Here is a 19,939-nt window from a genome sequence, read left to right as displayed (position 1 = left end):
AGAAGATGCACTAGATGAACAATATTGAAACAAACAAGTTGATGAATAGTATACAAAATGCTTAGTAGTTTTCTCATTCGAAAATTGCAAAATCGATTATTTTCCTATACATTTAGGACAAGTAAATTTGCACAATCTACGAGATCATTTGCAAATCATTTATGGATTAGATTGTATAAGTAATTTTTGAATAAAATATTCCTCACATAATCTTATTTCTTCACATCAAAGAGTTATGTGCTAATTAAAAATATTACTATTGATAAAAAAGAATAACAATTGCATGTTATTATTATTATTTATTTAATAAAAGAGCAGATATACACTCAACTTATATTGGTTCACTTAACAATTATAAGTCCTCTCTTGCTCTTTGTAAAAGAGAAACTATATAAATGACTTTCTTTTGATAAAACAATATTTTATAAAAGATCTTAAAAAAGAAGTTTCAAATCCAATTTCCCCAACATCAAGGAGACATCCTCACCATCCCATGCCGTGAGACATGAATATAAAATTTAGGATTGTGTGTCAACACTATATGACATCATAGTTACCTTGTAAAACTAGGAACAGACTAAACATCACACACTAAGCTTAATTCCTAGACCAAAAGTGTTAAATAGTCAAAGTTGACTTTTTTCCCCAAACTACTACTAACATGCCAAAAAAATAATATGTCTTCTTATCAATACAAGAAAATCAAATCATACAAAGAGGAAGAAAAGGACCCCTCTCATGAATTGTTCTCTTTATTTTGCATGAAGATGTCCAAAGGAGTGCTTGGAAAAGGAGACCTCGATGGGTTTAGCCGTTGCCACAAAGTCATGAACCTTCTGGAGAGCTCCCACCAACTCTTGAAGCTACTCCCCTCTAAGAAAACCTCTTCAGAAACACTCTTATCTTGGATCATATTCCAGATAGTATTTTGAAACTCTAGGTGTGTTGGCATTAAGTCCTTCATTTTTTGAAGTGGGTTATTCTGTTGCAGGACATTTGCCAACGCTAGAGAAGAATCTTCTATGCGCGCCCAGAAGCAGGAGTCTGAAGTCAAGGATGCAAACATTGTGCGATCCTTTTTCCCTCTATCACCGCGTGTTTGTTCTTTTTCTTTCAGCCATTTCTCAAGAACTTCGTGATGCCGGGGTCTCACCTCAGGTGAAAGATAACTTGTGGTGTCTTTCCGTGTACGGTAGTGGTGGGCAATGTCAAGAGGCTCTACAAGTCTTCTGTATGCGGTGCCAGCGTTGATCCATTTATTTCTGCTTCTCAGGTCACTTGGCAACACATGCTTCTCCTCTAATTTTTCAACTATTTCCTCCTTCCAGAATGTCTCCAACTTCTTTCGGTAAATATTTGCTCGCATATCTTGCGGTTCCTCGTGCTGTTTGAAAGAATCATAGTAGCCACAGCGCCTCTTACAAGCTGCCTTGTACCATTCCACCTCTGCCATATTACTCTGCATTTCACTCAAGTCTTCATTTAGTTTGTCAGCGTTCGTATCTTGCTCATGTTTCTTCTCTCCAGATTCCTTGAGAGCAATAGATGCATCATGATTCTGCTTATAAAGATAAAGGAAAACTAATCAGCCTCTTTAGAAGCTAACATTGAGAGAAGTAAGAAACAAATGTCCAGGAATGTGGCTTAAGCAAATTTTGGGTGGATGCCCAGGTGGGCCTCTCGTAATATTAAGTATAAACCTAAATCTATGTGAGGGCATATACACATCATTTTTTATTTTTATTTTTATTTTTATTTTATTTTTATGGAGGTCATCTTTTTTGCCTAGTCTCATTGGTTAAGAATCAAGGACTGAGGGGAATCCATTCCACCAACACACAATTCCACCTCATTTTATTTTTAATAATATAAATAAATATTATTGATACTTTGAATCAATAACCGAATAAAAAGTAAAGTTGACATGTAATATTGTCATTTTGTCTTTCGAATTAACAAGACTCACCATAACTAAAAACTTATTATTACAAAAGATCAACATTGTTTAATATAATTAAATCTCTCTTACTCTATCTTCACCTTAACCATGTGCAGATATAAAATGGCACATCAAAAAGTATTTATTATATTAACAGTGAACATGAATACTACAGAATGAAGAGAAAGACCTAAAATAATATCTTTAGTAATAATTAAGCATGGAAATACTACAATGCCAATTATTAGTTTTTGTTGAAGCTTAGTGAAAATAAAGGTATTAAATAAAAAGTTATGAACATCAAGAAAATGGACGGGGAAGCAAAGTATGGATTTGTTGAGTAAGACAGTGAGGACAGAGACATTGCGATGTCGATGTCGATGGCAATGGCAATGGCAATGCAGGTTTCATATCTTAGGCTTACAGAGATGTGCGAGTCATTTGACAATACAGTTTGGCTGAATGGTGGTAAGTAGGCAGAGGAAGACCTCGTATTGTAATTTTTTACAAAATATTTTAACTTCACTTCTATCAAAATTATGAGGAAATTTCCAATCACTTTTAATTTTTTTACAGCAGTTTATTTTGTAAGTGGTATCCTTATAACTAAGGTTTTAAGTACATATATTTATACAGCTGATGTGGCATCAAATCAATGATTGGTTTTTACAATTAAAGATACATTTCCCTCAATTATAAACAGTCATCATTGTACTAACAACTTTAAACTCACAATTCCTGATGTAATGTTATCCAAAGAATTGGACATTTAGTCAATAAATATAAGTCAACAATTTCTATCATAACTATTGGATGGCAGAATACTTTCCTCTAAGAAAAACTCAACATAAAAAATTGAACACTCCTTTGCACATGAATTCCCATCCATTAAACCTAAAGTGTTCTCCAAAGACTTAGCAAACTTATTTCTAAATAAGATAATATAGTGAAAGTGGGCTTTTTAAAGATTAAGATTTATGCTTCTGGGTAAGATTGTATGAGAATTTTTAAAGACTGTTCAAAAAAATACATGATTTTACATAGATCATCATCATTAGTCACTTTCAAGAGATCTCGAATAAAAAGTTGTGATAGTAGTGGAGATTAGACATGGCTATTTCTAAAAGAGTGGAAAAACAGCTTGTATTTGTACACAACACCATTAACATCATGTGTACCGTTCATCATAAGGATGTTTACATATAAGGAGAATCAAATTGCATCATTTATCACAGGATTCTTACGTTTAAGGAGAATCTAATAGCATGATAGGATCCTTACATCTGAATATATGAAAAATTGTATTTCTTGATACAGGCTATAGAAAGCATAAATTGTGAGATTAACTGAGCTCCAACAGCCATGGCTTCCAATTCCAACGCTATTCCCACCTGGAAGGGATCTATGGCAGAGTTTGCAAATGGCGTTGCATTTAGCAAGGCATCAGTGACAGCCTCCAACATTTTGCCGTAACCCGTGTGATATGAAGCACAGGTGTCTACATATTCATCCAAAGGAATTCCTTGGACAGTGAAATGCAGCATATTCAGGACAGCTTCAGAATCATCAATACAAGCTGCACCTTTGGTTGAACAAAACATGTAAGTACCAAAGGGTCTATAAGGACTTGTCATATCAGATGTGTACGGTAAGACCTTCTCAACAAGACTTGTTACAGTTAGAAAAAACAATGTAAAGGGAGTGCATTTTCGTGGCTGTATAGCTAGGGGCAATAGAGTGAGTGCTCATTCCATTGTTACCCCAATGAGGTGTAATTTCATCCTGGGAACAATATCAAAGTTAGAGACAACGTGGCAAAATTTTCCTACCCAATCTTGACCCCCAATGGCCTCCCCAAGAACAGCGTTTCCCACCAAAGGAGAACCAAATGTGATGCAGAAATAGGATTTTCCTCGCACCCTCTTCTGAAGGTAGAAGAGAGATGCCAGGGCTGCAACTGCACCTCCCATGGAATGGCCCACAAATATTATGGTTTGTGCCTTTAAGCCTTTCATCTGATGGAACAAACAAACAAACAAGATTACTTATATTTAGATAGATAGATAAGAAACGATCCAAGATAGGTGCTCCCAAGTTTCTCACTAAACAATTAGGGAATATTTTTTTAAGGATTTTTCCTTCTTTGGTTCATGATTCTGTAATAGTTTTTTGTTTTTTTGTTAATTAAATATTTATTAAATTTTTATCAAATAGTGATATTGTGCAGTTTCATTAACAAATGCTTCATTCTTGAATGAGACGGGTTTTTGTGAACTACTACTCATGAAACATGGGTCAATGAATTTGACTCAAAAACTATACACAGTTGAATCCTGATAGCAATATCACTATTTAACTTGCTGTGCAAAAATCTCTTTCTTATCAATTTATCAAATAGTTAGAAAAAAAGACTCAAAGAATTATGCAATTTTATTGATCATTTGTGCAAATTTTACAATTGTCAAAACAGAAATAAAAATAAATATGAATCAATACATGCATTACAAATATCATCGTTTATTATAAGTTGAAACAAAATATATTGGTACTTAAATTACAGAAGAAAATAATGATTTAGGAAAACTTTATCTAATAATTAATTAAAAAGAAACTCTCATCCTCATAATAGATCATATAATGTGGTCTTAAATGTAGATACTAAAAAATACATTTAAATTGTAGAAATCTGATAATATTTTAAAAATGAAAAACTGATAGTATTTAAAAAAAAAATCAAAATACTGTGAAATTTAAGATACCCAAAATCAAATCAATTATTACTACTTAAGTTAATTACCCTTCCTCGCATTTACTAAATGCCCATCTAGAATTACAAAGCTTACGCTAATTAATACCTAAATGCCTATTGAAAATCACAAACAAACCTTGCAGCTGCCTTACTTTTATTGATATGGGCAAAGATTACAGTTGGTGGGTATCGGTGTTGGAATGTGTAATTTCAACTCAAATGAATTGTAAATGAATAATAAAGGATTCTGGAAATTCCAAGAGGATTACCGAATAGGGTTAGGTAAAGTTTTGGAAGTTGTTAGGTAAAGTTCTGGAAGTCGTACAGGGTTAGGTAAAGTTCTGGAAGCCGTATAGGGTTAGGTAAAGTTTTGAAAGTTGTAGATAGTTCTAGAAAAAATTTATTTCTCCTATGTCGGCTAATGTAGATGTTTCCAGAAATAATTTAAGACCTCTATAAATAGAGGCAACATGTAATGTAATGTGGATGGACATGATGGTGGAATGAAATATAACATAGTTTATTGTGTGGCGGCACATTGTATTGTTCTGTGTGTTTTTTTTTGTCCTCTGCCTATCCATCAGATTGGCATTAGAGCTATAGTGTGTTTCAACAATTGGTATCAGAGCTTGGTTGGATAGAAAGTTGTACAGAATTTCGGATTGTGTGTTGTGCTGCTAAATGGTGGAAGATTGTTTGTGAGAAAGATAATTGTTCTAAAGAAAACCACACAGGAAGTGTTGAGCAAGAAAGAGGGAAAGTCAGAAAAAAGGTATGGTGCAAATTTTTATGGCATTTAAGAAATTATAATAGTAGAAGAATAGAAAAAGAATATTGTGAGGATTTTAGCTATCTAAAAGGGTTGTTTCAAGTTGTTTGAAGATTTAATTCTAGAAGTAAAAAGATATTTAGAATTTTTTAAAAGACAGAGCAAACTATGTTAAATTCTTGTGTTTCAATGGGGAAAGTTGGAAAAAGAGTAGAGAAGGAAAAAGATAGTTTGGAAGAAGAATTGATGAATGTTAAAAAGTCAAATTCAAATTTGATAAAAGGGTTCAAAGAGGTTGGAAAACAAAATTATGAGTATTTGTGTCAAATTCAAGATTTAGAAATGGAATTGATCAAATCTAAACAGAAAATTGAGAAATTAGAAGAAATGTTAAAACTACATGATGATGACAAAAAGAGAGAAATGGAGATTCAGAAGAATAGTTAAAAGTGTTTGATGATGTTGAAAAAAGAGCAAAGCTTTAGAAGAAAAGGTGAAGAAATTGGAAGAGGAAAATAACATGCTGAAGATTGAATTGTTTAATCTAAAACAAGAGAGTAGAAATTTGAAGTTTAATCCATCTTTGTGTGATGTATCTTGTGACACAAATGATTTAAGTGATTATGGGATTGAAAACTGTGATTTTTATGACGCTGAAAGTGTTCATGATGAAAAAAAGTTTGCAGATCTTGTTTGTTATGATAATAATAGTATTGGCTTAAAGATTATGAAAAAAAAGGGTCTCAAAGGTAAAGGTCTAGGAAAGGATGGACAGGGAATAAGGAATCCAATCAGGCCAAAATATGTAGGTCTTGGATATGATGTAGGTAGTGGAAAGATGAATAAAGGTTCAAGAGAATCAGTTGAAGGCATAAATATTTTGCAATGTTCACATTGTAACAAGAAAGCACATACGAAAGATAAATGTTGAGATCTTCATCCTTGTAATATTTGTGGCTTAAAGAGTCATAATGAAAAGATGTGTTAGAATAGGGAGTGTAAAAATATTTGTATGGACAAGTGCAAGAAGGATTTTATGGCAGGTGTATCAAAATGAATTGTGGATGGAGCTATGGATCGAATTGGCAGAAGATTACAAGTGTAATCAAAAATTTGTTTAAGCATAAATGTTCAAGAGTAAGAAAAATACAACAGCATTGGAAAGCAGACTAGAGCAAGGCATCAAAGTAGAAAAAGAAGGTTACCGGCATTTTTGGCAAACGAGGCAAGTGACAGGCATGCATTAACAAAGGCATTATTATTGGAAAATGACATTTTGGCATTTGGCAAAAGAAAGCATTTTGACATTTGTATGTAATAACATTTGAGGTTGAAATTAAGGGGGAGTGTTGGAATGTGTAATTTCAACTCAAATGAATTGTAAATGAATAATTAAGGATTCTGGAAATTCCAAGAGGATTATCGAATAGGGTTAGGTAAAGTTCTGGAAGTCGTTAGGTAAAATTCTGGAAGTCATACAGGGTTAGGTAAAGTTCTGGAAGCCGTATAGGGTTAGATAAAGTTTTGAAAGTCGTAGATAGTTCTAGAAAAAGTTTATTTCTCCTATGTCGGCTAATGTAGATGTTTCCAGAAATAATTTAAGACCTCTATAAATAGAGGCAACATGTAATGTAATGTGGATGGACATGATGGTAGAATGAAATATAACATAGTTTATTGTGCAGCAGCACATCGTATTGTTCTGTGTGTTTATTTTTTGTCCTCTGCCTATCCATCAATAGGGAGAGCCATGATATTTGGGGAAGGCAATGATAGGGATCCCATGACACAACGGAAACTTTCAGTTAAGGAACAAATTAAGAGCATGTTTACCTCCTTTTGAAAACATGGTCTTTGGAGAATTCGGCGGAATCGGTTGAGAGCTCCCTCGTGAACAAGGGCCGGCTTGTTAGCGTGGTCGCCCTTGAGGCAGTCATAGAAGATTTTCTCATTCCTTAGATCGTATTCTCCATATCTGCTGCTACCTCTGACAATGAAGTCTTCTGTAGAAAATGAAGGGAAGGTCACATATGCTACGCCTTCATTTTTATTCACAAAGTAATCTACATTATTTATAGAAACACTACTACAGATCTCCTCCCAAGCCTTCAGCAGGATCCCGCAAGAAGCAATGAAAGCCGCTACTTCCCCACCAACACTGAACCTGTAACAGTATTTTCTTGCATTATCAGCACCATTTGGGCAATAAAGGCATATGAATCAATCAATCAACAGATGCAAATCATACTTACTCGGGCGTGGTTGGCAAATCTAAATCCATAGTTTGATCTGCAAATCTAAATCCCGCTTTGCTTGTTCGCTTTTTGCTCTTCTAAATCAGAAGTGGTATTTTTATAAATACCGGGTATTGTTTAATCTTAAATTATTGTGAGACGCGTCTAAGAAAGCGAAAAAGAGTACCGAAGAAAAGTCGCCAATACAAGTGGGGAAGAAAGATGCGCGAAATGAGTAAAACGCGAAGTCATGATACGATTCTCATGTTGGTCAATAGTTAAACGACTGGGATGACAAAAAAACAAACAGCTGTGGAAGAGAGATCACCAAGACAACAAGGAAGAAGCGGGGAAAGAAGAATTGTCACTGTCATGTACAACCCAAATCAGGACAACGACGTCACCAAGATTTGAAGTGTTCAATTAATTCCTTGAAACGAATGTATTAATGCATTAAGATTAATATTTGAAACATAATTAATGCATCAATATTTCAAACATTGGGGTTAGTTTCAGTAGGGCCAGTGTCCTTTCCACTTTAAACGGCTTTAACATTTAAATCTGCTTTCGGAAGAGTAGAAATATAAACATAGTCAAAAGCTTGTGGAATTCGTCCTGAACATAGATTCGTCTACCACAACTACTTGCAGCTTTGACTAGAAGTTAATATGTTTTGAATCCACGGTGCGTGTACGGCACGGAGGAGACTGAATCAGGCCTATAATTAATTCTCTTTAATGTTTTTTATTTTATGAAAATTGTTGATTGTAAAAAAATTATTACTCCTTGTTTATATATAGGCTTTAGTCCATGTCAACCTCTTCATTTCTCACTTTTCAAAAGAACCATAAAATCTCACATGTAAGAACAAACCAAAAAGAGTTAAGCTTAGAGTCAAAAGCTTCAACATAACCACCTAAAAATTCACTCCAAGAAAGACTTGGTTCTGAATTCCATACAATAGGATTGCCCAAAAAATGACCACATCATAACAACAAAATCACACTGAAAGAAAACATGTTCAAAAGACTCAATTGTATCACAGACTTTGCAATGGCCTGGATTAATACCCAAAGATTCCAAGTTAGATCCTAAGGCAAGTTTTTTGAGCAATAAAAGTCATTTAAAAACAAACTTTTTTGAGTTCCACTTTTGACTGTCATAAGTATTGAAAAAAGAAAGACCATTCAAAAAGAAAAACACAATCCCCACCCTTGGATCACTCTTTGAAAAATTCTAAGATCAGACACAAGAATATTATATGAATGTTTTATTGTTACTTCATTAAGCATTGTTCCATCCTTCCACAACAGTTGTTTGAAAAATTTGTTTGAGTCAATAGCCTTGGAAAGGTTACATGTACCAAGTGCATTGCAAATTAATGTATAAGTTTTATTCTGAGTCTGTGTGATACCATATCTAGTTCTAAGTTCATCCCAAGTACCCATTCAATTGTCAATCATTAAGTCACTAATTAAAGTAACTCCCAACACATTCCAATGTTTTGTTGAGCAAATTTGTGTAAGTTCCAAAGGTTTTCCATTTAGGTACAACCCCCACCAAATTGATCTATCTTTGACAACATAAGACGGGGAAGAGCCAATAGCAGCTCTAATTGGTAAGGGTATCCTTGAATGGGTCCAAGTCTTCCAAAGGGTAGAAAAAACATTAGAACCAAAGACCTTGATCTTGAAGTCACCTAAAAGAAAATCATAGAATGGAATTTTCATCCAACTTCTACCTTTGGAGATGATAGAACACTGAATGTTATTTATGATTAAGACTTTCCAAGGTTCATTACCATATATGGCCTTAAGAATCCATTTAGAGGAAAGAGCAATAGCATGATTTTTTAGGTCTTCCAAACCTAGTCCACCATACTACTTGGGTTTACAACACCACTGCCAATTCACACAATGTCTCTTTTTGTTTCCCATCCCATCAAACCATGGAAAGTCTCTCAATTTTTTTTCAATTTTATCCATTTGTTGATTAGTCATTAACCAAGTAGAAGCAAAATAAAGATGATGCAATGACAAAACTTTTTGCACAACTTGTACCCTTCCTGCCAAAGAGAGATAGTGAGTTTGCCATTTAACATGTTTTTTTTGAATTTTATCAAAGACCCACTCCTACATAGCTTTAGTAGAAGGATTAATAGCAAAAGGGATACCAAGGTATCTGATAATCTCATTAGGGCCTTTCCATTACCAAGACATCAACTGAACCCAATTAGGAGGAGATTTAGACCAACCTAGAACTAAAGATTTATGATGAAATTTTTTGGCACTTGAGGCTAAACAGAAGAATTCAAGTCTATCCAAGGTGTTATGAAAATTTAGCTCCTCAAGTTCCAAGAACAAAGAAGTGTCATCAGCAAATAGAGAATTTAGAAGAGTACCATTATTAGGTAGGAGGAGACCTTTAACAGGAGGACCAAGGGAGGGAGCTCTAAGCACATAAAATAGAGCATCAATAGCGATCACAAATAAGAAAGGGGCAATGGGACAACCTTGCCTAATTGATCTTCCAAGAGGAATAGGGTTGGTAAGATTACCATTCACATCTATGATAGTGGAAGAGTCCTTGAACAACACCTTTATCCATCTGCAAAAATACTCAGGAAATTCAAAAGCTTGCAACATCCAATAACAAAAGGCCAAGGATTTTTCAAAATCAAGTAATACCATAGCCACATTATGCTTGCTCTTCTTAGCCCAATGTATTGCTTCCTGACTAGTTATTAAGTTTTCCAATATATACCTACCCTTAATGAAACTTGTTTGTGTAACTGAGATAAACCTATTGAGAAAATTCTCAATTCTTTTAGCTATCAGTTTAGCAATGATATTATAGGAGATGTTCAATCATGTTATTGGCCTCCAATTTTTAGGAATAAATAATAATAATAATATTGAAAGATTCTACAAAATGTTCTTGTAACGTCCCACCAGGGAACCCAAAAGAAATTAACTTAAAGTTTCACTAACTTTGTCAAACTTTTTTTTTGAAAGATAATAAACGATAATAGATATAATATAACGGAAGCAATAACATACACATATACATAACAAACACATAAAACATATTATATCTCTCAAGGGTCCCATGACGTTGAGTCACATTTAAATTTAATTAATATTAAAATCGATTTATAAAAAATCAACATCAATGAATAACTACAAGTACGAATCCAGTTAAATAATAGACAATTATCTTTGAATGTCACATGGCAATATTCAGAATGGACAATCATCCACTTTACAAGTCACAGGGTATGAAAGGTTGAAAGAATATACGTCATAAAATAGATTACATCATCTCGTAAGATCTATGAAATCAAATATAATACAATAGAGTACAACCATCCATCATAGTACATAAGAATAGAATGAAAGATAATACAAAATAGGGAACTCCAGCCACAGCATCGAACTATTGGATCTCAAAGGTAAAAGTAAAAGGCACTACCACCCAAGCTCATGAAACCTAAATGGTCCACTCCCACTGTGTTGAGGAGCTAGTCTCAAGTCCCAAACAGGATAACAAACTCAAAAGTCAAATCCAACATCTAGGTCAAGAAAAATTTGAAAGTAATCTACATCAAAGGTACCAAGACACAAATGACATCTAATCCCAAAGGCAAAAATGACACGTAGGAAATCTACTATGTAAGTGGGAAGTGTCATCGCATGAGCCAACTCTAAGGTTATCTTGGTAGCCTCATTGGACTTTAGCCCCCTAATGACTCTATGCGGCACCAGTATCCTTTCATACAAACAAGACATACTAATGAAGCAAGGTCACAACCAAGCATCCTCTCTACTCCCATCCTAGCTTGTACTAGCACATGAGGCATGGGCGAGGAAAAATAATGACTCTTATTAATTCATTTTATTCTCATTTAATGAAATGTTATCACTTATTAACATAACCTACAATGGGTTACCCAGATAGCCTCTTTATGGCTCTGGCCTCCATTGCAAGCCACTTCCCAACGTGACATACAAGTAACCTACTGTAAGCTCAGTAAAAGCTGTAAGTCTCATACAACCATAAACCACACATCAGTTCTTAAACAAGCAACTGGAAAGTGCTGAAATATCACTAATCAAAATTCACAGATTTCACCAATACAATCATCCTAGAAGGACTAATCTAAAATTAGGTACACATATACAAAACCATGACATCACCAAAAACAAATCACATAATCACCTCAGCCCTATACAAGCAACTAGGAAGCAATCCAAAGATAATTGATCAAAGACTCAAAGGTTATATCAAAAAAGTTCACCTTAGTTCCACATAAGAAAACTAGAAAGTAATAACAACCAATAGATCAAACTCATCATAGAAGAGATGTGACTACATCACAATGGTCAGGCATAAAAGACTATGATAAAAAAACTAACCATAACATCATCATTAAACAAAACCCCCAAGCCTCTGGTAAACATCAATATTTGCTCAAAGTACTAAGTCAAAACCAAAAACCCCAACACCAATAAATCACACATCACATAAAGTACATACAAAATTTAACTTTCATAATTCATTAGGTAAAGAAAATGCAACAATTCAATTTTCACTAAAGGTTTTCAAGTTTCCATTTTCATTTTTGAGTATTAGAGTTGATAGGGTTTCAATTTTCATTTTCATAGTATCAATATAACTAAAGTTTTCGAATTATAGAAATCATAACCCTTGATTTTAAAAAATTACCTTCTTAAAAAGAATGATTTGAAATCCATTTATCTATTTACAAATATATTTTTTGAAAGATAAATGTTTCTTTTGAAATAAAAGCAAGTAAATAATACTTTATAAAATAATAACTTGTATTTAAATATTTTTATTATTATTTAATAATAATGTAATTATTTATTTTAATATTTTTAAATTATTAATAAATAATATATATATTATATTATTAATAATAAAAAATATTAAGACGAGGAAGAGACATGAACTTGTGATGGTGATGGGGGTCTGTGTTTTGGGCTAGGGCATCCGTGCCCTAGCTACATTTGATCTTTGCTTCACTTTGTTGCACCAGGGTTTTTTTAGCATTTGTAGGGTTGCACGTTGGGAGGCTCTTTTTCTTGTGGTTGGGGTCAGGCCGAGTTGTGGGAAGGGGAGAAGTTGTGGGTGCACAGGTTGTAGATTGCACCTAGTGCTATCCTTTGTTGCGTACAGGGGGAGTGGGATCTCTACTACAGGTGGTCTATTGATCTGTTGCTGCTTGTCTACTGAGGTTGGGTGGGTTCGAAGGATTGCTAGGGGGAGTTGGTTGGATTTCGACTCAGGGTGAGGGGCAGATTGCCTCTTCAACATTTTGGTATGCGTTTGGTACCCTGGCATAATGGCATAATCAAAGGATGAGAGGATAGTGAGAAGTTCTCAGATGGATTTTTGAGCAGCAATAGGCTTGAAGTCAACAAATCAAGGCATAAAGACCTTTGATAATAACTTGTTTGCACCGAATTTTGGAAATGCTAATATGGGGCCATCTAATGGATCAAGGGTTACAAAGACTAATGACTATTTCGAGAAGTGCAAGGAGAGGCCAAAACTGGTTATCCCAGTTGTGATGATTGTTGAAGTTGTTGAGTATTTTTCTCATCACTCATTATACTGTAAGTTTTTGGGGATGAGGGTGTCATTGCAATTTTTGGAGGCTTGGGCTCGGAGGACTTGGGAACCGGAAGGGGAAATGGAGATTATGTTATTGTCAAACAATTATTTCATGGTTACGTTTAATTGCACTGCTAATCGCAATCAAGTATTTAAGGGGGGGGGGGGGGGGGGGGCTTATTTTTATAATAAGGTAGGGCTATTTATTAAGCCATGGCATGTTGGATTTAACCTCGCAAAGGAACTTCCAAATTGTGTCTCAGTGTGGGTTCGGTTGCCACGTCTCCCGGTGGAATTCTGTCGAGAGGATGTGCTGCATCTTTTGGCCTTTATGCTCGGTAATCCTATAGGAACGTCATCGCAAACTCTGCGCAAAAAGGTAATAAATTTTGTATGTATTTGTGTTAAAATTGACTTAAGTAGACATTTACCAGATGCAATAGAAATGTGTGCGGGTTCACATTCTTGGGTGCAACAGTTAGACTATGAAACCCTCCCTTTTTGATGTCGGCTCTACCGAGAATATGGTCATTTGCAGTGGAGGTGCCCAAGATTCAAGACTAGGGAGGCCCAAACTTCATAGCCTGTGAGTAATCTTCCTGTAACAGACAAGGGAAAGGGTATTTCTTTTGATGAGGTCGGGGCTTCTGATTTTTTTGAGCAGGTTAAGACTTGCAATCAGAATAGAGGTTGCAAGAGGCCTTTTAATGAAAAGCATGATGATGGCACATTCAATAGGTTTAAGATTTTAGATGAGCTTAGTCAACAGGAAGTGAACTTGGGTTTGCTCAACTTGGATAAGGGGCTTGCGGATTTAGTCTAGGAGGAGCCTATTCTGGAGGCTTCTATGGACCCACAGGAGGAGGATTATCGACACTTGGAAATAGATCAGCAAGGGGGAATCCTTGAGAGATAGGAACCCTTGGCCATTGTTACTGCAACAGGAGTGGATTCTTCATCTATAGGAGGTAAAAATGGCTCAGACTCAGCAGCAAAGTTGAAGCCTCTGCCTAAACTGAGCAATTTGTAGAAGGACATTAAGAAGGGTGGGGCAGAGAAGTTTTCCAAACCTAGCCATAAGAGGGATAATAATAAATATAAAATAAAATAAAATACTTAATTTCTATTAATATAAATATTAATTATTTAAAACTTTTTTTAAAAAGTCACATGCGATATAATACATCGCGACCCCTAATTAAGAGGAGGTCATAAGGCCTAGCTACTTTGGCAGCCTACTACCTCAGCAGGATACGTTTCCTCGACAACAACCACTTCTTTGGCGAGGACTCCTAGAACTCTGCCTATCCTCATTCCCTGCATGGTGTGATTCCTATAGATCAGCACCCCGAGGCAGAGGTGGGCAATCCATAATGGTCCTCATCATATGTCGTAAGTCAACCTCCTCTAAATATTCTTGATTCTCCCTATTATGTTCCTCCCTATTCTCCTCCTGAACAAGACTTTTCAGAATAGGCTCATATGCACTAGTATCCCTACCTCACCCCTAGCCTCTACTATGGCTTGAGCTATGACCTCTAACTGTAGATCTTGTCCCAAATACCATCCTACAATAATACCCAAGAACAACAAGATGCTATAATAACCATAAGAACATACTACTGTAAAACATACACATAAGAAACATGTTTTGAATATAGTACAAGATCCAATCCAGTTTTGTCTGTTTTAGGTTTAAGTATATTTCAGTTTTGAAGTTCAAGTGTTCAAGTTTGAGAATATACATATCATATTTTAAGTTTTGTTTTAGTTCAACTAGTGGCATTCCAATATACCCATAGCTCCCAATGTAGAAACTCAGGCTCTGATACCAGATGTAATGCCCCACCAAGGAACCCAAAAGAAATTAATCTAAAGTTTTCACTAAGTTTGCCAAATATTTTTAAAAATAAAAACCAACATAAACACCAAAAACATAAAAATGCACCCCCCCCCTTCTAAAACGCATTTATATTTTTATAATATATTATTCTTCTAAGAAGAACAGTAAAAACAAATCAGAATACAATAACCATATTAATATAAATATTTTTTTTCAAATCAAAATTTCACCATAGATCTGATAGGGTAAAGGATTGGAAACAATTAAAATAAAAAGTTTAAAATTGATCTTCCTTTCAAACCCCATCTCAAATTCAACCAACTAAATACAAATATCGAAAATTTCATTGAATACAAATTTCAATCTTTATTTGTCTACAGACAGTTTTGAAAAGAAAAGCAATAGATTCACAAACAAGGGTTTCAACCCAAATTAAATTCCAAATATGAAACCACAAACATGAAGAAGATAGGAAATTTGAAGAACTGAAAACTATTGTACGAATAAACCCACAAGATCCTACCTAGATCTGATGCTAAAATGACAAATGCACAGAGCACACAAGTAATTATCTTTCTTCTGAAACCCTTTTTGGAAATTTCTCCTCCAAATCTCTATAATCAAGAAATGAACTCTAAATCTCTAATAAAGATTTTTTCCCCAATTTAGGGCTTTGATTGTGCAATCACGCGAAAACCCTTGATCTTTTATTATTTTATTGTATTTTAATTTTCATGTGCAATCTTTTTGCAATTTAATTAAAATATCTTTATTGTATTGTTTAATCTTAAATTTTTGTGAGATGCATCTAAGAAAGTGAAAAAGAGTATCGAAGAAAAGTCACCAATACAAGTGGGGAAAAAAGATGTGCGAAATGAGTAAAATGTGAAGTGATGATACAATTCTCATGTTATTCAATAGGTAAAGGACTGAGATGACAAAAAAATACAAATAGTCGTGGAAGAGAGGTCACCAAGACAAGGAAGGAGGAGCGGGGAAAGAAGAATTGTCACTCTTATGTACACCCCAAATCAAGACAACAACGTCACCAAGATTTGAAGTGTTCAATTAATTCCTTGATACAAATTATATTATTGCATTAATAAATTAAACATTGGAGTTAGTAATAGTAGGGTCGCTAACCTTTCCACTAAAAACCACTTTAACAATTAAATCTACTTTCAAAAGAGTAGAAATATAAACATAGTAAAAAGCTTATGAAATTCATCATGAACATAGATTCGCCTACCACAACCACTTGTAGCTTTGAATAGAAGTTAATTTGTTTTGAATGGGTAAAAGCACAAACCTATGTCACCCTTTTGTAAAGGAAGAGGCTAACAAAAGTATAAATGTTCACCTTCAATGACATAAAATTGGTATTATTATTTTGAATTAGAAAATGAAGTAAACTAATGAAATGTGTAGAAATGGATGAAGTTTAGTCCACTACAGTTTTTAATAATTATTTGGAATAAGAATTGATATATTTTTCTAATTTTTATAGATTATTTTTTAGCTACTGAAAAATGTTGAAAACTAGGGGTCTAATTCCCACCACAAAACAATATGGAAATCAACTTATTTCCCTTTGATCTCAGACTATGTAAATAACATATATAGCTAGAAAAATAAAAAATAAAAATCAGTTTTAGACCTATATTTTCTCTTTTATAATGATTCAAATTTCAACTCACTTGAAATCGATAGTTTTCATCTCCCATCACATTTTCCAAAAAAAATCTATTCTAACTAGGAGAAAATTATCATTCTAGAAGAGGACTCTCTCCTCTAGAACGTCCTATTATTTTAAAATTTTTTTTATATGATTTAATATTTTTTCTTTCTCAAAATCGGCATCTTTTCAAGTGTTAAAATATGAGCTTGTAGAATTTTTTAATTACAATATACTATATCTAATTAAAATAGAATAAAATCTATTAGAGAATATTATTGACTCTAAACTCTATAAAATGGTATTTATATATTATTTTAAAAATGTCATAAAAAATAGTAAGAGTTATTGAAATGCCACTTTTATGAAATAATTTTATTTTTTTAGTAATTGGATATAAACCAGTATAAAACATGCATTTAATAGACGTTTCCAATTAGAAAAGTGTGAGACCATATATAACTTAGCTAGAATGGCTTTAGCTAGGAACCCTTATTTTTTAGCCCTCTTAATTTGAGTGGGTGAAAAAGGGGTGGGGTAGGAAATAGACCCACTAGCTTAGGGAAAAGTTCTATCACATGTCAATAATATGCTCATTTTTTCCTACCCCAAAATGAATATTTAGAAGGAAAGTAAAGTTTTTTTTAATATTTTAAAATTTTAAAATCTGTCCAACTTCCATAAATTTAGAAGCAAAATTTTTTAACCTATATAATACATGATTCATCGAATCACTTGTCTTTAAACATTTATTAAAAATCTCAGTGATCACGACTTTGTTTTGAAGGGAGCCCCCCTCCATAGGACCCAACCTAAGTTTTCATGCAACACAGGTAAAGTGCTAAACATAGTCCACTTGCATGTTAACTTATCACCATCCTATGTATATAATTTCTCCCTAATGTGTTACATGCATATATGCCTTAGGTTTTTTGCCAACAAATACCTACAATAAAGAATGAATGCAAATAATGCACAAGAGAGACAATTGAGTATGAACTTTATGGGGAATGAGATGACCACATTTTAGTTTTTCTAACCACTGAATTTAAATTGGTTCCTTCAATATTCATTTGTGAGTTGAGCCTCCAAATACAAGGAAAGTAGAGGGGTTTATGGGTTTTACCAGGAATTTTGAGTGAAATGTGGTTTCCATATGTGAGAAGTATTAATTCAATATGATTTCCAAGGGTAAAACTAAAGAAAGATTCACTGTGTTTATGTACAATTTTAAAAAATAAAATGGAATTTTACAAATTTAATTACATATAATCAGCAATCTACGTTTGTATTTGATTACTCTTCTTCAGCCATTATTGTGAGTAATTTTGAGTTCTTTTTTATTGCTTGTGCCTAATGACCACATTTGAAAATCTTTGTATAGTCAACTACTTAAAATAAAATGAGAAAAACATATATGTTTTTCATATATGAAAAATGATAACAAAAAATAGCGTGGTTCAAAAAATAGCCCATTTTGAGGGAGTTTTGGTGGTTTGAAATATGTGAATGTTTGTTTTCATTTAATTGACCTTTTATTACAGTAAATTTAGGTGGGAAATGGAGATTCTTACCACATTAAAAGCTTGCACAAGAAATGAAACATCAACTTCCTAGAAAATATTGATTTGACAACAAATGAAATCATGGTTTGCACTAAACCTATTGTTGGATTACATTTTTTGGATTTGAATTTATATGGCATTGGATTATGGCAAGTTTTGTTGTTGATCATGACCACTTTTCTTTATTTTTAAAAGCTTTTTCGCTTAGAATGTCTAATGTTTGAGTAGAGACAATGAGTAAAATAATCCTAATAGAGAAGGGCATGTGTAGGATCATGGTCAACCAAACTTTTTCCTTAAGTGGTGGCTAAAAACCAAAAAATTGAGGTTGTGTTGAAACTTGATGCATAATTTTAAAGTAGTTATGAACCAAAGTATATCAAAAATTTATAAGAAAAGAATGTGTAGGAAATTGAAAGTGGTTTCTAAACTACTAAGCTTTATCTATAAAAAAATTATTGGTCAAAATTTTGGATTTTAATGTACTGGTACAAAAAATTCAGAATGAAAATAAGAAGTAGGTGTACGTCTAACCACCTTCATAAAAATTAAATGATAATATTTTTTAATGAGTTTCTAGATATAATAAGTATACTCATACCCAAACATGACACATATTTTTGGTTATTTATACTCTAAAAAAATAAATAAATATTAAATTTCTACTATAACATTTTCAGAATAAAGAAAACTCCCATGTCTGACCACCTTAACTAATTCAAAACTTTCCAAAATTTTATTTTAATTTTTTCCTTGTAGTATGCAAGGCATAGAATGTGACACATCTGTTGGATTTTAAAAATATTATGTTTGAAATTTATAGTTTTTTTTTCAATTAGTATGTCAATGTGTACTTTATAGGCATATTATTAGAAATTAAGTAATAGTTATTTATCAAACTTATATTTTGACAATAATTATCTCAATGGAATCTTGAGAATGTTATCAAGAAACCCTTTTTGTTTCATTGAATTCAAATGAAATAAGAGTCATTAGATGATTAGTCAAAATTTTGGATGTCAGATAAACATGGAAAAATGGAAAAAATAGTTGACCAAATAGGTTGGTAGTGCCAAGCCTAACCATGTACCCAATCATTTTGGGTACCCAATTGATGGTGGCAAAACAAAAATATTTAAATTTTGGAACTTTTTACATTTAAAGAAAAAGTTATATAACTATGTTTAAAACGCAAAATCAGTAGTTCTAACTAAGTCATATTAATATATAAATATTATTATAGAGTATCTTATTATTATACATATTTTATAATAAATCTTATTATTATAAAAATATATGTATATATACTATTAAGTATAATTATATAGTATATTAGGTTCATAGTAATATATATAATAAAATATATTCTAATATGTATTACAATATATTTTAACACAATATTAGAAATAATTATTTAGTATTATATATTTTATTAAAGACACATGATTTTATTCAATATTATATAGTACTCTATCTAACTAAGTTGTCATGTGTTATAGTGTAATGGGTCAAAAGGGGTCATAGTGTA

The 19,939-nt window shown here is 33.1% G+C and overlaps 1 pseudogene across 1 annotated transcript; it reads right to left on the bottom strand.

Annotated features, from left to right (window-relative positions):
• Window positions 1-416: 416 nt before the first annotated feature.
• On the bottom strand, window positions 417-7,945 carry LOC149577899 (lipase-like PAD4; annotated as a pseudogene). The gene is made up of 4 exons (XR_016364008.1): window positions 7,710-7,945; window positions 7,291-7,621; window positions 3,287-3,954; window positions 417-1,592 (listed from the first exon to the last, which is right to left on the bottom strand). The product of XR_016364008.1 is annotated as a lipase-like PAD4 (transcript).
• Between the last annotated feature and the right edge of the window lie 11,994 nt (window positions 7,946-19,939).

This window comes from Cupressus sempervirens, chromosome 1, assembly GCF_028749045.1.
Source record: "Cupressus sempervirens isolate cs-2001-9-10 chromosome 1, ASM2874904v1, whole genome shotgun sequence".
Lineage (NCBI taxonomy): Eukaryota > Viridiplantae > Streptophyta > Pinopsida > Cupressales > Cupressaceae > Cupressus > Cupressus sempervirens.
The sequence above is the reverse complement of the archived record's forward strand: the minus strand, read 5'-3'. Positions and strand labels throughout refer to the sequence as shown.